The sequence below is a fragment of the Lynx rufus genome, unplaced genomic scaffold (assembly GCF_022079265.1).
Source record: "Lynx rufus isolate CCGP_SWC_20201006 ecotype Redwood Valley unplaced genomic scaffold, mLynRuf1.p SCAF_1, whole genome shotgun sequence".
NCBI classification, from domain to species: Eukaryota; Metazoa; Chordata; class Mammalia; order Carnivora; family Felidae; genus Lynx; species Lynx rufus.
In genome coordinates this window covers 21,353,388-21,371,189 of record NW_025814823.1, presented here as the reverse complement: position 1 = coordinate 21,371,189, position 17,802 = coordinate 21,353,388, and the positions used below count along the sequence as shown (strand labels likewise).

The 17,802-nt window shown below is 36.1% G+C and overlaps 1 long non-coding RNA gene across 5 annotated transcripts in view; it reads left to right on the top strand.

Annotated features, from left to right (window-relative positions):
- Positions 1–17,802, top strand: part of LOC124511968 (uncharacterized) — a 36,791-nt gene that overhangs the window by 9,898 nt on the left and 9,091 nt on the right. For 2 of the 5 annotated variants that reach the window (XR_006962034.1, XR_006962028.1), the window contains 3 exons: positions 3,627–3,751; positions 4,685–4,785; positions 5,300–5,428. This is a non-coding gene — a long non-coding RNA (uncharacterized LOC124511968). Of the gene's footprint in view, positions 1–1,265; positions 3,752–4,684; positions 4,786–5,299; positions 5,478–17,802 lie in introns of those variants that run through there. The other 3 variants (XR_006962022.1, XR_006962010.1, XR_006962016.1) reach the window with 3 other exon arrangements.

The window sequence follows — 17,802 nt, the reverse complement described above, 5'->3', positions numbered from 1 at the left end:
ACTTTTTCCTGACAAGAAATTCTTGTAGCATGTGACTACATCTAATGATCCTCCCATCTATCTTTATACTCCTATTTCCTTTAAAAGGAAAGGAATATAAAACTGAAAGTTCCTAAAGTTTAATCCTTTAGACGTAGAAAATGTTAGTACATACAGTTGTTAATTATGATAAAGTTCAAAGCTTCTTCTAAATCACTTGATATAAAAATACTTTGTGAATAACTTTTATTTGCCCTTGAAACTAGACCTGTGGACTCTCTTTTGAAAAATTCCCCCCCCACTACAAAATACATGTGCATTAAAGAATATTAAAAAAATCAGGAATGATTTGGAAGGCATTGCTTGTGAAGACCCCTTAACAATATACTACTTTCCTCCCTCCTTTCCCAGTTGACAAAGGAAGGCTCTACATTTGTTTTTTGTGTCTTGGTATTATTGAAGTACAGTCATTTAGCATTATTAAATACTATACTTTGTTTCTCTCCTTCAGGAAAATTGCAGTTTTTTTGTGGAATAGATGGTTCCATCTCTCAGGCATCAGAAAGCAAAGCAGAAAAGATTTCGGGAGGCAGTGGGACCCCTCTGATCCACCTAGGGTATACTATTCTTACTCCAAGAGTAGCTACAAGGATGCCTTTGCTTTCATCATTTTGGGAGCATAGATAGGGTGATGGTGTCAGTGACAGGATAGGAATAAAAGGAAGCTCAGTTTATAGAGAAAACTCAGTTTGTTAGTTTATCTAATTCCTGATTTGGTTTATGTATATAGCTATGTGTGTGGTACATGTTTTAAAGAATTTCTGATGAACTAACAAGGTATAAAATTGTATTTTGTTATTTAAAATTAATATGAATCCTATTATTTATCCAACGGTTTAATATGCAGCTTAATAATTATTATGGTTACTTTAAGTATGCCATGTTTACCTTATTCAAAAGTGAACAGATAGTAAAGCAATAACTGCTGTGTGATAAACACTTAGGTATAGGAGTATAAACAAGGTTTCTGATCTTGGAATAGTGGAGGCTATTTATGTTTCTGTATAAGCCTTCTTAGTTTGCTAAGAAGGTAACATAGTTGTAATTTCATAATTTATTTTATTTTTTGAGAGAGAGACAGAGTATGAGGGGGGGGGGGTGGGCAGAGAGAGTGGGAGACGCAGAATTTGAAGCAGGCTCCAGGCTCTGAGCTGTCAGCACACAGCCCAATGCGGGGCTCAAAATCACCAAGAGTGAGATCATGACCTGAGCCAAAGTCAGATGCTTAACTGACTGAGCCATCCAGGTGCCCCTGTAATTTCATAATTTAAATACTAGGGGAAATGTAAAATGTGTTCTAATTATTTAAGTAAATGAAAGTAGTTTTGTGTGGTTTTACAGTCATGGGGGGAGATAATGAAATTTTGGACTTAGGGAAGTAATGGGATAGAGATGAGGAGGAATCTATAATGACTGCCTGGTTCCTCACTTGGTTGTAGAGTACAACAGTGGTATAATTAACCAGCATAGAGGCAAATGGAGGAAGGCTGGGGATTTTGCTTTATGTGTATGTGTGTAAGGGCGTGGAATAGAAAACTGGGAAAGGGGAAGGAGATAAGACGTTCAGTGAAGACATATTTAATATGGAAGACTGTCACTGGGATATCCATATAGAGAAGTTCAGTAGGGAGCTCAGCACGTGCATCTGAAGCTTAAGAGAAAGGCTGGGGCTAGAAGTGGAGTCACTAAGAAGTGACCACTCAGAAGTGGATGTTGAAATTTGGGGGGAACTGGATGCCATTCCTCATAGAGACTGAATATAGTGAGAGGAAATGAGAACTAACATTATTAAGTGGGCAGAGTAAGAGAAGGCAGCAAAAAAAATATATTAAGAATAACTAGCAGAAGGATGGAAGGGGACACCAACGGAGCTCAATGTTCTAGAAGCCAATGGGAGAGAGGATTCAGGAAAAAAGGAGTTAGGATTATCAGAATATAAAGACAGGTCAAGTAAATTGAAACAGATCATGGGATTTGGCAATTTTGTCATTAGTAACGTTTGCTAGTATGCTTTCAATACATTCATTGATGGTGGCAGAATTCTGTGTTGGGTTGAAAATTATTTTAAATTGAGAAAAATTACAGCAGATTTATACTATTTCAAGGCTCTTCATTTCTTCTTGAAAACAGAAATAAAGGATCATTGTAGGGAGTAGTTTATAGAATTGAGGAGGAGATTTTACAGTGAAGAGAGTTTAATATTTATAAAATGTGGGGAGAGTCAGCAGACAGAAGAGATTAGAAAGAAGGAGGAATAAAGGTAAAGAAAGATCTATAGGAGATTAGGGAATGTGGGATCAGGTGTGCATTAAAGGAGTTGACTTGGAAGAAAAGGATACTTCCTCTGAGATTAGAAGGAAGGAGGTGAAGATAATTAAATGTATAACTTATAAATGTGGAGCAAGAAGGTTAGGAGGTATGTAGCTTATAGTTTTGATTTTTTTTTTCTGGTAAAGGAGACATAAAAGATAAGGGCATAGGGGAAGTAGCAAGTTGGAGTTGAAATAAAGTGGCATAAAATATATGTCCTAAGGAATGGGAGAGGGAATTAGCCAGGGGCAAGGTTATTAGCAGGAGAGACTGATGTATCTGGGAAACTAAGCTAGATAGGAAAAGATATGAAGCTATGCTGGAGACAGTGGTCTGAAAAAAAGAAAAGGGAATGGTTGAGGAACAGAAGTTAAAATAAGGTAAGAAAGCAAGTGTTTAGAGAGGAAGGGAGTGAAAAAATTGGAATGATAGGTGGTGTGGTCACAGATCAAGAATATTGGAGTCTAAGGTTGTGGAACAATTTCTTGATGATCAGAAGGTTGAAGGTGTGGCTCTGGGTATGGATCACTGAATGAAATGGTCGTAAGCTGGTGGAGTCAGAATTCAAGGTTGTTGTTGGATAGGTTGTCCATATGGACACTGAACTGGCACATCATGGCAGGAAATGCAGGGGAGACAGATACTGAAAGCCAAGTGCCAAAGTCCACTATAAATAAGAGAGAGTGACTGGGCAATAAAGTAATGGGAATGAAACAGAGGAATAAAAAGTTTCCAAGATTGTTCATTATAGCCTTTTTCTCTCTCACAAATTAAGAGTCATGAGGGCAAGGACTATGTCTTACATAATATTGCAAATATTTGTTGATTAATGGATAAACAAATGATGACCTCATCATTTTGAACAAATACTCATGTTGAATTAGTATTTTTGGAAACTTTGGGTTTTTCTTATTACAAGCAGTTGATACTAAAGAATAGACAACAAGATGAGCAAGATGTAGAAAAAAAATTAATAATCCAAACCCAGAAATAACCACTGTCAGCCCCTTTTATTAAATTTTCATACCTGTTTGTTGTTTATCCTGGCAATAAATATTCAGCTATAATATCCTTTAATGGCTAAGTATTCCACATAAAATAAGGATATACCATAATTTAAGTAGTATCTTATTTGGGGATATTATATGTGTTTTTTTCTCTATTTTTAAAAGGGACAATCTAACAGTTAAATTTTTGCTTTATTTCCTTAGGATGCAGTCTTAGAAGTGGATTTTCTGGCAGGGTCTTCATAGCCAGCTTATTTTTCTTTGTTTTAGGCCTATTTCTAACAGACTTGTTATGTGTATTCTTATTCAATTCTGGATTGGATTCAGAAAATTGGACAGTGTTGCAGGTACTGAATGACGTGTAGGCATGCTGATATCCATAAAAGTAAGAACTGGTAAGTAAAAGTCCTTCACAGGAATAATGATAGGTTTTTTTTTTAGCTTATTTATTTGTTTTGAGAGAGTGCATGTGTGGGGGGGGGAGGGGCAGAGAGAGAGGAAGAGAAAGAATCCCAAGCAGGCTCTGCCCTGTCAGAGCAGAGCCCGACATGAGGCTTGATCCCATAACCCATGAGATCATGACCTAAGCTGAAATCAAGAGTCGGACACTTAACTGACCGAACCACCCAGGCGCCCCAATGATGGGTATTTTAAAAACTTGGAATTAAGTTTACTTTTCATGAGCACAATAAGAAATGATTCATGAGCTGAATAACAGGATATAGTGGTCAATTCAGAAATGCATATTCAAATTAAATAAAAACCTCTATGAATAACCTACATATTTGTTGACAGCATCCAATTTTAGGAGAGGTTTTAATAAATCGTGAATAATCAAGTTCACAGCTTCTCAAACTTTTTCATAAAAGTGTGGTTAATAGTAGAGAAAAGTGAGTAATTGCCTGAGAATGCTTGATCCCAAACTAGAATTTTCTTCAGTTTCTTGTCTTAAATTTAATATAAAGGTTGCATTACATACCATAGAAGCCCTATGTTTAGTGTAAATATGCTTATAAATTTTCTTAAAATCTTGGAATATAAAATTGATATCTAAGAAGATGCCCCATGTTTATTCAGTGGCTTTTAACACCCTGGCATACCATAAGTTTCCTTTGTCCTAAACTGGACTTTTAGAGGCAAGGTTCTAGGTTATTTATGGTTGTACAATATGCTCCTCCTTTTCAGTTTTCTCTTTTATAGTTTAGCCCAGGCTATTTATAGTAGTGTATGGTAGGGAGTAGATTAATTGGTGATTACTCACTTTGAACCTGAGAGTGTTGGAAAGACTGAAAATTCACAGAATGAAAATTTAATATCATATCCAACAGACTACACTTCAAGAATGTTAAAGAAAGTCATTCAGACAGAAAGGAAATGATACCGGATGGAAATACAGATCTACACAGAGGAATGATGAGCACTGGAAAAGGTAACTACATGGCCAAATATGTAAGTTTTTTTTTCCCATTTAATTGTCTTTTAACATAACGATTTAAACAAAAACAATAGCAATGTATTATGGGATTTATAATATGCATTAGTAAATATATGTCAATAATAGCATAAAGACCAGGAAGAGAAAAATAGAAATATGATATTATAAGGTTCCTTTATTATATGTGAAGTGGTATAAATTTACTTGAAAGTAAATTGTGATAAATTAAATATGTAGACTATAAACCCTAAAGCAACCAGTAGAATAATAACAAAACAGTTATGGCTAATAAGCCAAAAGGACAAAAAATGGAATCATAAAAAAGTACTCAATCCAGGGGCGCCTGGGTGGCTCAGTTGGTTAAGTGTCCAACTTTTGGTTTCGGGTCAGGTCGTGACCTCACAGTTTGTAAGTTCGAGTCTTGTGTCATGCTTAGTGCTGACAGGATTCTCTCTCTCTTTCTTTCTCTTCCCCTTCCCTGCTTCTCTCTCTCTCTCTCTCTCAACAGAAATAAACTTAAAAAAAAAAAAAGTACTCAATCCAAAAGAAGGCAGAAAAAGGAGAAAAGGAGCAATGAACAGATGGAACACAGAACAAATGGAACAAATAGAAGTTAGCAAGACGAGGGGGTGCCTGGGTTGGTTGAGTGTCTGACTCTTGACCTTGGCTCAGGTCATAATCTCACGGTTCGTGGGATACAGCCCCATGTTGGGCTCTGTGTTGGCAGTGTGTAGCCTGCTTGGAATTCTCTCTCTCTCCCTCTCTCTCTTTCCCTCCCTTGCACATGCTCTTTCTCTCTCAAAATAAAAAAATAAAACATTAAAAAAAAAAAAAGAAGAAAATAGCAAGATGATAGGCTTAAATTTAATTATGTCAGTAATCACACTAAATGTAAATGATCTAAAAATCCCAATCAGGGGCGCCTGGGTGGCTCAGTCGGTTAAGCGGCCGACTTCGGCTCAGGTCATGATCTCGCGGTCCGTGAGTTCGAGCCCCGCGTCGGGCTCTGTGCGGGCTCTGTGCTGACAGCTCAGAGCCTCGAGCCTGTTTCGGATTCTGTGTCTCCCCTCCCTCTGACCCTCCCCTGCTCATGCTCTGTCTCTCTCTCTGTCTCAAAAATAAATAAACGTTAAAAAAAAAAAAATTAAAAATCCCAATCAAAGAGTACAGACTGTCAGGTTGGATAGCAAGAAAGACCCAGCACACTTTATATATAGAGATAACAAAAATGTTAAGAATGAAAGGATGGTAAAAGATATACCATGCTGATGCTCACATTAGTCAAAAGAAACTGGTGGAGCTGTATTAACATAGTAAAAACAAAGTAAGATTTCAGAGCAAAGGGTATAACCGGGGTAAAGAAAGTCATTTCATAACAATAAAGAAGTCAGTTAATTAGGAGGATGTGATAATCCTAAATGTTTATGCCCCAAATGATAAAAGGTCCAAAATATGTGAAGCAAAAACTGATAGAACTGTAAGCAGAAACAGACAAATCTATAATTATAGCCAGAGATTTTAATAATTGCTTCAATAATTAAATAATTCCATAATAATTAAATTATTATTAAATAATCTCTTAAATAGTTGCTAGGACAAGTTGAAACATAGCAAGGACATAGTAAACTCAACACTAGAACATTCCACAAACAGAAGAATACACGTTCTCTTCAAAAAGAGTACATTAAGCATTTACCCAAAGAGACCATGTTCTTGGTTAGGGGTTAGCAAAGTATGACTATGGGACCAAATCTAGCTTGGTTTTATATGGCCTATGAACTAAGAATGGTTTTCACATTTTGAAAGGTTTCTTAAAAAAGAAAAAATATGTAACAGAAGAGACTGTGTGTGACCCATAAAGCTTAAACTATTTACTGTCTGATCCTTTATAGAAAAAGTTTGCCAGTCTCTGTTTTAGACCATAAAATATATCTCAATATATTTTAGAGGATTTAAGTCATGCAAACTATGTCCTTTCACCACAATGGAATTAAATTAGAAATCAATAGCAGAAAGCTAACTGGAAAATCCCCAAATATTTGGAAAGTAAATCACATGCTTCTGGGTAACCCACTGATTAAAGAAGAAATCCAAGGTGAAATTAGAAAGTATTTTGACCTGAATGAAAATAAAAATACAACGTATCTTAATTTATACCAATGAACTGCTTACATTAAAAAATACAAAAAAATCTCAAAGCAACGACCTAACTTGCACCGTAAGAAACTAGAAAAGAACAAATCAAACACAGAGAAGCCAAAGAAATGAAATAATAAAGATGAAGGTGGAAATTAATGAAATAGAAAACAAAGATTAATTGAGAATATCTAAGGAATCAAAGCCTGGTTGTTTGAGATCAGTAAAATTGATAAACCTTTGGCTAGACTGGTTAGGGAAAAAAAAAGAGAAGACACTTATCAGGAATACCAATGTCAGAAATGAGAGAGGTGACATCATTACAAATTCTACATATATTTAGAGGATAATAAAGGAATATTATGAACAACTTTAGGCAAAAAAAAAAAAAAAAAATTTAACAACTTAGATGAAATGGCCAAATTCCCTGAAAGACATAAACTACCAAAGCTGACTCAAGAAGAAATATATAACCCGAATGGTTATATATTTATTTCCCCAAAATTGAACTTTTAGTTTAAAACATTCCTGTAAGAAAAATTCTGGTCCATAGGATTTTACTAGTGAATCCTTACAATATTTAGAGAAAAAAAAAAACAACAAAAAACAACCAATCGCCGTAAGCTCTTTCACAAAAGTAAAGAGAAAGGAATGTTTTCAGGCTTATTCTGGAGGCCAGCATTACCCTGATACCCAAGCCACACAAAGACATTACAAGAAAAGAAAACTCTGGACAATTTCCCTCATGAACACAGATGTAAAAAATTCTAGACAAAATTTTATTAAATCCAACAATATATAAAAAGGATAATATTTTAATTGGGTGGGATTTATTCCAAGAGTATAAGATTGGTTTAACATTCAAAAATCAATCATTATAACTCACCACATTAATCTAAAAAAGAAAAGCTGATCATCTCAATAGGTGCAGAAAAACATCTGACAAAATCCAGTATTCATTCCCAATTTAAAAACTCAGCAAACTTAGAATACAAGGGTACTTCTTCAACCACACAAAGTGCATTTATAGAAAACTTACAGATAATCTCATGCCTATCGGCGAAAGACTGCATGCTTTTCCTGTAACTTCAGGACAACAGAGTAATGTCTGTTCTTACCACTTTTATTCAACATTGGAGGTTCTGCCATGCAATCAGGCAAGAAAAGAAAAAAAACATATTCGTATTGGAAAGGAAGAAATAAAACTGACATCATCATCCATCTGTTCCATTTGGTGGAATCTACAAAACTTACTAGAACTAATAGGTGAATGTAGCAAAATTGCAGGATACAAGATAAATGTATAATAATTTGTATTTCTACATTCTAGCAACAAACAACTGAAAATGGAAATACAAAAAAATATATAGCCTTTACAATAGCATAAAAAATATGAAATACTTAGGAATAAATCTGATAAAAGGCACAAAGGACCTATACACTAAAGACTGCAAATATGGTTAGAGAAAGTAAAGACAACTTAAATAATTGGACAGATTTTCCTGGCTCAGTGGGTTCATATCATTAACATGTCAGCTCTCCTTAAATTGATATGTAGGTTCAACACTATCCAAATCAAAATCCCAGTAGGTTGAAAGAAAGAAAGAAAGGAAGGAAGGAAGAAAGAAACTTACAAGCTGATTCTAAAATTCATATAGAAATGCAAAGATGTAGAATAGCCCAGTTAACTTTGATAACAAGAACAAAGTTGGAGGACTGACACTACCTGATTTTAAGACTTATTAAATATCTACAGTAATCAAAACAGAGTGGTATTAGTGTAAAAATAGACAAATGGATTAATGTAACAGAATGTAGAGTCCAGAAATAGACCCACATATATAAGGACAACAGGTTTTTGACAAAGGGCAAAGGTGATTCAATGAATAAAGAATAGTTTGTTTTTAACAAATTGTGCTTAGAAGAACTGGATATCCATAAAAATAGGAACTTTGATTTACATCTCAAACCTTGTATAAATTTACCCCAAATTGATCACAGACCTAAATATAAAGCTTAAAATTACTGTTAAATTTCTGGAAGAGGAGGGTCTGGGTGGCTCAGTTGGTTGAGCGTCCAACTTTGGCTCAGATCATGATCTCACAGCTCATGAGTTGGAGCCGCACGTCGGGCTCTGTGCTGACAACTCAGGGCCTGGAGCCTGCTTTGGATTCTGTGTCTCCCTCTCTCTTTGCCCCTCCCCTGCTTGCTCTGTCTCTCTCTGTCTCTCAAAATTAAATAAACTTAAAAAAATTTTTATTTTAATTTCTGGAAGAAAGCGTAAGAAAATTTTTGTGACTCTGAGTTAGACAAAGATTTTTTAGATGTGACAATAAAAGTCACAATCTATGAATGAACAAATTGAGAGATTGGACTTAGTCAATTTTTACAAACTTCTATTCTTTAAAATATACTGCTAAAGAAGACAAGCCCCAGCCTGAGAGAAATATTTGCAAAGCATGTAATAAAGAATTTGTATCAAGAATGTAACAAACTCTCAGGGTTCCTGGTTGGTTCAGTTGTAGAGTATTTGACTCTTAATCTCGGGGTCATCAGTTCAAGCCCCACGGTTGGGCATAGATACCACTTAAAAAATAAATAAAGATAGGGGTGCCTGGGTGGCTCAGTCGGTTGAGTGCCTGAGGCTCAGGTCATGATCTCACGGTCTGTGAGTTCGAGCCCCGCATCAGGGTCTGTGCTGACAGCTCAGAGCCTGGAGCCTGCTTTGGATTCTGTGTTTCCCTCTCTCTCTGCCTCTTTTCTGCTCACACTTTGTCTTGCTCTCTCTCAAAAATAAATAAAAACATTAAAAAAAAATTTTTTAATGAAAGAAACTCTCAAACTCTCAAAACTCAACAATGAGAAAACAAGTCTCAAAAAAATGGGCAAAGGACTTGGACAGTAACTTCACCAAGCAGATACCCAGATAGCAAATAGGTACATGAAAAGATGTTCCAACTTTATTAACCTCATTAGTCTTAGGGAAACAGAATAAAAACCATGATGGAGAAACTGGATATCCATATACAAAAAATGTATACATATCTATTAGAACAGCTAAAATGAAAAGTGTTGTTAAGGATATGGAGGAATTAGAACTTTGATATACTCCTCTAATACGAATGTAAAAGGATATAATCAGTTTGAAACAGTTTGGCAGTTTCTTGAAAAGTTAAACATATACCAATATATGACCCATTTCATTGTAGGTATTTCCCCAAGAAAATAAAGCATATGTTCCTATAGACATCTGTATATGAATATTCATAGTTGCTTTATTTTTAACGATCTCTAATTTGAAACAAGTCAAATGTCTATTAACGGATAAATTGTGATATATTCTTACAATGTAATACTCAGCATTAAAAGGTAATGAAGTATTGTTATATACAACAACGTGGATGAATCTAAAAACGATATTCTAAGTGATGAAAGGCAGAAAATATAAAATTCTAGAAAATGCAAACTAATCTATTAGGACAAAAGGGAGACGACGGCCCAGTGGTTGCTTGGGGAGAGAGGTGCTAGGAGAGAGGGATTTTAAAAAGGCAGGGGAAATTCTCAGGGTTGATGGATATGTTCACTCTTATTCTGGTGACGGTTTCACAGGGGTATAGATGTTAAAACTTAGCAGTTGTATAGTTATCAATTGTATGCATGTTAAAAGTTATTAGTTGTACACCTTAAGTAGGTGCAGTTTATTGAATATCAGTTCTACCTTAGTAAAGTTTTATTAAGCTTAATACATTTAAAAATATATCTATAAAATAAGGGAAAATAACTTCAATTGAAATATAAAAGGGAATTAACATTTATTAGAAATATACTAAGGGGCAAGTACTAGGTAGGTGCTTTAAATAAGAATTACAGTATACATAAATATATCATTTTCTATGTGCACTTTAAATACATTAAGATGTTGAGGCCACTTGGATGGCTCAGTTGGTTGAGCCACTTACTCATGATTTCGTCTCAGATCATGATCCCAGGGTTGTAGATCAAGCCTTGCATTGGGCTTGGGGCCTGCTTAAGATTCTCTCTCCCTCTGCCTCTTTCCCCCATTCCCGTGCTCTCCCTCTCTCTCTCAAATAAAAAAAAAAAAATTAAATACATTAAGGTGTTAAATCCTCACAACCCTTTGTGGTATAGGGACTATTATTATCCTCATTTTATAGATGAGGAGAAGGAGGCATTAAGTCACAAAGCTTCTGAGTGAGGGAGCTGAAATTTGAACCTGGGAAGTCTTATTTGAATAGATCTTCATGACATCGATAAGGGTACAGCGTTTTAGTTCCAGTTTACAAAATGAGAGAACTGTGACTCACAAAGGCAGTAAATTTTCCAGGGTCGCAGAATTTGTAAGTAATGTCAAGATTTAAACTCAAATTTGTTTTATTCCAAAATTATATACTCTTCTATACTAGATTGCTTGCACTTAGATTTGTGGTTAAATAGCAGGCCTGATGCTATAATCCTAGTGATAACTCAGACTATGTGATCCACTTCTCCCACACCCCTTTTACCACTCAATGTGTTGTCTGGCATGTTTGTTGACTATAGATTAGAATATCTATTTCTATCTCTATTTCTATCTCTATCTCTATATAGCATCAATAAGCAAGTAAGAACTCAAAAATTTTTATTGTTGCTTTGTCTTGACAATTCCATTTTCGATATTCATAGTAACTGTTTCTCTTGAAACTAAGAGATTGAATGTGTGACTTTGAAGGATCTTTTCAGGCTAATATTAAAGCCAGTAACTTGTCTATGCACTTCCATAAGTAGAATTAAACAGATGATGTGTTCTTATATCCTTAAAATTGAACTGGAGGAATTTCTTTTACTTTTCCATGATATCTTCCTTTTCCTGTGAGTGAGTGAGTGTGTGTTTTAGATTATGGTTACTAGAGTGGGAGATATGGTTTGATATGTGGTCAAGTGGCCCCCAACGAGACTTTCTTGGTTAAAGTCATGAGAGTAAGCAAGAATGCAGGAACATTTGTAAATTGCTAAATAAAGTATTCCATTATACTGAACAGAATTCAAAAGGCATAAAACTTTTACAATAAAAATATTTTTTTAGGTGAATTTTGGAGTCAGTATGGTATTAGTTAAGAAAAGTGGCATTGGAATCAGATCTGAACTCAAATCCTCGTACTTCCTACTTACTATCTAGGTTACCTTGAAGATATAACTTAACTTGGGCCTCAGTTTTGCCCATCTGTGAGATGGGTAATACCTCATTGAGTTTTTGTGTGTTAAATGAGATAATAAATATGTGAGCACATAACACAGTATCCAACATACAGAAAGTACTCTAATAAATGTTCTACTGTTAGCTACTATGAAGGTACTTCTATATAAATATAGGAATCCAGGGGCACCTGGGTGGCGCAGTCGGTTAAGCGTCCGACTTCAGCCAGGTCACGATCTCGCGGTCCGTGAGTTCGAGCCCCGCGTCAGGCTCTGGGCTGATGGCTCGGAGCCTGGAGCCTGTTTCCGATTCTGTGTCTCCCTCTCTCTCTGCCCCTCCCCCGTTCATGCTCTGTCTCTCTCTGTCCCAAAAATAAATAAACGTTGAAAAAAAAAAAAGTATAAATATAGGAATCCAAAGCCATATCTGATTAGATAATTATTAAATGATGAAATTATTTTATGATATAATCTCCTGTGTACAGAAAATATATCAAATAGATTACAAAAACCCTGAGTTCAGGGAATATTGAACCTGATCCTTTCCTATTTAAAGAAACATGTAGCCTAGCACATTCTAAAATTGAACCCTCTTGGGGCGCCTGGGTGGCTCAGTTGGTTGGGCGGCCGACTTCGGCTCAGGTCACGATCTCGTGGTCCGTGAGTTCGAGCCCTGCGTCGGGCTCTGGGCTGACAGCTCAGAGCCTGGAGCCTGCTTCGGATTCTGTGTCTCCCTCTCTCTCTGCCCCTCCCCTGCTCATGCTCTGTCTCTGTCTCAAAAATAAATAAAAATATTAAAAAAAATAAATAAATAAAATTGAACCTTCTTTAAAGGTGAGTTTCTATTCACGTGGTTCCATAGCCAAGATTTGCTTTGGAAATGGAAATTCACGTTGACCCTGACAGTTTTACATAAAACAAACTCCAGGGGCACCTGGGTAACTCAGTCGGTTACATGTCCAACTTTGGCTCAGGTCATGATCTCCCAGTTTGTGAGTTTGAGCCCCGTGTCAGGCTCTGTGCTGACAGCTCAGAGCCTGGAGCCTGCTTTGGATTCTGTGTCTCCCTCTCTTTCTGTCCCTCCCCTGTTCGCACTCTGTCTTCTCTCTCTCCCTCAAAAATAAACAAACATTAAAAAAATATTTTTAAAACTCCAAATTTAACTTTTAAATAGTTTGAATGACTTGTGCTAATGTATATTTTATATTCTATATTTTTTGAAGCCATGGCCTTTATACAAAGGTACGCAGTCAAAAGTTGCAGGTACTTATTTTGTTTGTTTTATCTTAAGGCACATAATGTGTATAAGTTGGCTAGGAGGACATTCAGTTAAAAATTCATAATTTCCAGGGTCGCCTGGGTGGCTCAGTCGGCTCAGGTCATGATCTCAAGGTTCATGAGTTCAAGCCCCATATTGTGCTCTCTGCTGTCAGCGCGGAGCCTGCCTCAGATCCTCTGCCCCCTTCTCTCTCTCTGCCTCTCCCCTGCTCCCACTCTCTTTCTCAAAAAATAAACTTAAAAAAAATGCAGAACTTCCAATGAGATAATCCAGTAAGAATAAATCTTTCAATTTTATTCATTCATTTTATTATACTCCCTCACTAAGGGGTCAGTCAAAATGAAGAGTCGATATTTAATAAAGGACAGCTTTATCTGACCTGAAGGAAAGAGTTCCAAAGATAGATCACCTTCTTTGAAATTGCTTTGAAATTGATACCTCATCTTAGAGTCAAAGTTCATACATAGCCATTTGATCTTCTTCACTGCATTTCCTCATTAGTCCATTGAGTTTCCATCAATTTCTATATGATGATGACTTACACATGTACAGTAACAGGCCCAACAGCTGCTCAAGAAAGCTTGAGTCCTCTGTCTTCTGGTGACATCCCATTTAGATCTGACATTAAGTTCATTTTTTTCCCTTCAAGCTATTTCTTCCAAATTTCTTAGTTATTCTTGCTGACAACACAAATTTTCGGACCTTCAGACTTAAAATCTTATGTTCATTTCTTTATTTTCTTATCCTCCCGTAGGTAAACAAGTGTTAAATTTGTTACTTCTTATAGTTGCTTCTTTATTATATACTTCAGACCTGTATCTTTTCATTTTTAAAACTGCCCATTTAATCCAAAGCTCTTAAGTGTCTAGTTTGTGTTCTAGGCTCTTGTATTATACTGCATTGCATTACATTGCCTTGCTTGTATTGCATTACAGCCTCTTGGTATTTTCCCTAGTCCCCATCCTGTCTTACCCCTTTTCCCACTAGCATATACAAACTCTGTAGAGAAGTATTGCTAGGTGAATAAAGAACACCTGACTGACTAAAAAAAAGGAATTTAAATAGAATCTCCTTTCAGTGATTCCACCTACAAGGAAAGGAGAAGAACAGAGCCTTCAGGAATTGAATCACAACCTAGACATCTACTGAATGGGAGAGTGTTGCTAGGAAGAGACATTATATATAATAACCACTGGAAAGATAAAAGGAGATATGAAATTCAACTTTTTGCTTTCTTTCCCTTTTTGCTTTTCACATAGTTCAGTTGGGAATCTTTCTAGGTGCAGTATTTATTTTGTTTGTGTTAGTCTGGTCATTATAAAGTTATCTAGGAAGCTAGGAGAGCTGACCAGCAGAAGGGAAAAAAAGCAGTCTATTCTGACTACACTGACCAAAGGAGTTCAATTCATACCAAACATCTTTCTCCCATTTAGAAAACATCCTAGCATCTAAGGCCTTCTACTATAAGCCCATTACTAGTTCTTTTCCTTTCTCTTTCATTTCTCTCTACTCTCATATTTGTGTCGACTGTTCCTATCCAGTTGTCACGCCTTGGACATGCAGTTGCTGGGCCTGCCCTGCAGTAGTTCTGCGGACTGCTCTATCTCTAGTGCCTTCAACAGTGCCTAGCACATAGCACACAGTGAGCACTCAATACGTGTTGGATGAATGAATCAATGGTTGGTTATCTTTTCTCTCTGGCAATCCAAATCCACTACAGCTTTAAAAACTCTACATGAAACTTGCCTATTCCAGTAAACTTCTATCCATTATCAATCTAGTTTTTAAATCACTTCATTTTCCATATCCCCTTAGCAATTATTTATAGTTTGCATTTGATTCATATACTTACTATGTTTCTTTTCAAACACTCCCACATCCTTTTTACCTATGTTATATTTTCAATTAAAATATATCAAATTTTACATATTGCATATGCTGCTCGACAGTGCCTCATGTGCTGTAGAAAGCAAGACACTCGATAGGTGGGCCGGCTACCTCCGTAAAAGGAGGACATTCTCTAGAACATTGTGATCATCCTTGAAAGGGAGTTTAGATACATAAATAAGTTCTGTTTTTTGCTATTTCACTATATATTGTGTGACCTTGAGTAAAATCATTCCTTCAGTGCTTAGTTTAAGAACAAATTAAGAAACTGTTTCCAAAACAAAAACATTTTAAAGTTACGGAAGAATCTACATGTTGGTACATTTCTCCAGAAATATTTAATGTAATATAAAAGTTCTAGCTGGTCAGGACACCTGGGTGGCTTAGTCGGTTAAGCATCTGACTTCAGCTCAGGTCATGATCTCATGGTTCATGAGTTCGAGCCCCGCATTGGGCTTGCTGCTGTCAGCACAGAGCCTGCTTTGGATTCTCTGTGCCCCCCCCCCCCCACACCCGCCGCCCATCCCCTACTTGCATTCCTTCTCTGTCTCTCTCAAAATAAATAAATAAACTTAAAAAAAAAAAAAGTTCTGGCTGGTCAATTTGAATCTTTTCTTGTAATTTCCAGAGATGTCCATGCAGCAAAGAAACTGAAACAGTATTATGTAGAAAATATCACCAACCATAGAAAGACCCCTAATGTCTTCATTGAGAAGAACCAGAGATAACATCCTGATTTTTGCAGTACTCAAGCTACTCCTTAGTTGTCTCATGAAGGAATTAATGTAGTAGAACACATTCAAGGAATTGCTGAGGTCAGAATAAGAGTGTGGAAAGTGAAGTGATGAATCACTGGGTTCTACTCCTGAAACCAATACTACACTGTATGATAACTAACTTAAATAAATTAAAAAAACAAAATGAGATACCTTAAACAAATGTACAAAGTGTAAGAGTATTTTCTATAATGGATTTTTAAAGAGTTAAATTAAGAGTCATATACTCTCTGGCCTCTTTCTCCATCTACACTGTCTTCTGGCAATAATAAATTTGGGCAACCTATACAAAACAATTTCTAAGGATGCAGTAGCAGTTTCTGCGTCATTCCCATTTCCTCCTCTGTAAAAGAGGGTTAATCAGACATTAACATGAAAATATGGGGGGAAGAAAAATACCAAACCAAAGAACTGAGTTTTAGTTCTACTGACATTTATATATCACACTTCCTGTTTATGATTTCAGAAACGCAGCCATGCAGTGCTTCTATTAAAAACTGAGTGATTAAGAACAGTTTCAGGGTTACAATGACAACTTATCCAAAGGAAAAAAACCTCACTAAACTTACTATTGCCTTCATTGGTGGAATTCCTATCTTTGTTGTGTAAAAAGTTAAATATTTTTCAAACATTATTTACTAATAGTGTAGTTAAAGGGGAGCTTGGTGGTCTTTTGTCCCTAAAACAAGTAATTAGACATGAGTCTTCGTTCTAAATTTGACTAATTAATGGAATAGGAAAACCAAGCCAATCCCCAACTAATATATACCTATGGGTATGTATAGGTGCAAGTATGTATGTATGTATATGTGTGTGTGTGTGTGTGTGTGTGTGTATATGTATGTAATAATTGCAAAAATTTGCTTTTTTTCCCCTCTGTTTTAGATTTCAGCTGCCAGTTGGTTATTGTTAGGCAGTAATTAACAGTCCCACCTGCAGGAGGGAAAGGGTAGAGGTGAATGCAATTCTTAAAGCCCCTTTCTTTCATGGTTTGTTCTGTCTGAAGCTAATCACGTGTTTATTTTTTAGTGTCTACTTCAGATTTTGTGTGTGGAGGTGTGTGTGTGCGCAGAGAGAGAGAGCACCCAAGTGAGCAATAACTCTTACCTAGACATCCAAATCCATGTTCTCATTTCTTGTTGGCCACAAAGATAAACTTGTTCCCAGCTTCCCTTGCAGTTGGGTGTAGGCATGTGACCAAGTTAGAGCCAATGGAATAAGAACAGCAGTTCTGTGTACTACTTTTTAGTCTCCTAAAAATACTCGCCTTCTAACAGACTGTCATAGACAAGACCCTCCAGGAGGCCTTGGAAGTTTGGTACTGAAAGCCTAGTTACTGGAAAACCTTGGAAACTAAGTAGTGAACTACTTGTCTGTTTTAGCAAGAAACTTGTTTATTTTAGCAAATATAATTGGAGCCATTATACATTTGGGTGTTGATCTGTTATGGCAATTAGCCTACCTTAATTAATGTAATACATAAAACTTGTATTTACAGTGTCCCTGTGATGCATGACTCCAGCGGGTGGGCACTATTTACATTGTAATGTATGTAAATGGCATTTCCTGAAGCAGGATTAAGAAGCTACAGGTATATATACATATGGATATCCATATGTGTGTGTGTGTGTGTGTGTATATATATATATATATATATATATATATATATATATATATAAAATAAATTTTCACCCTAGGAGTTATGCAATACTTAGTTCTGCCAAACTAACTCCAACTTCT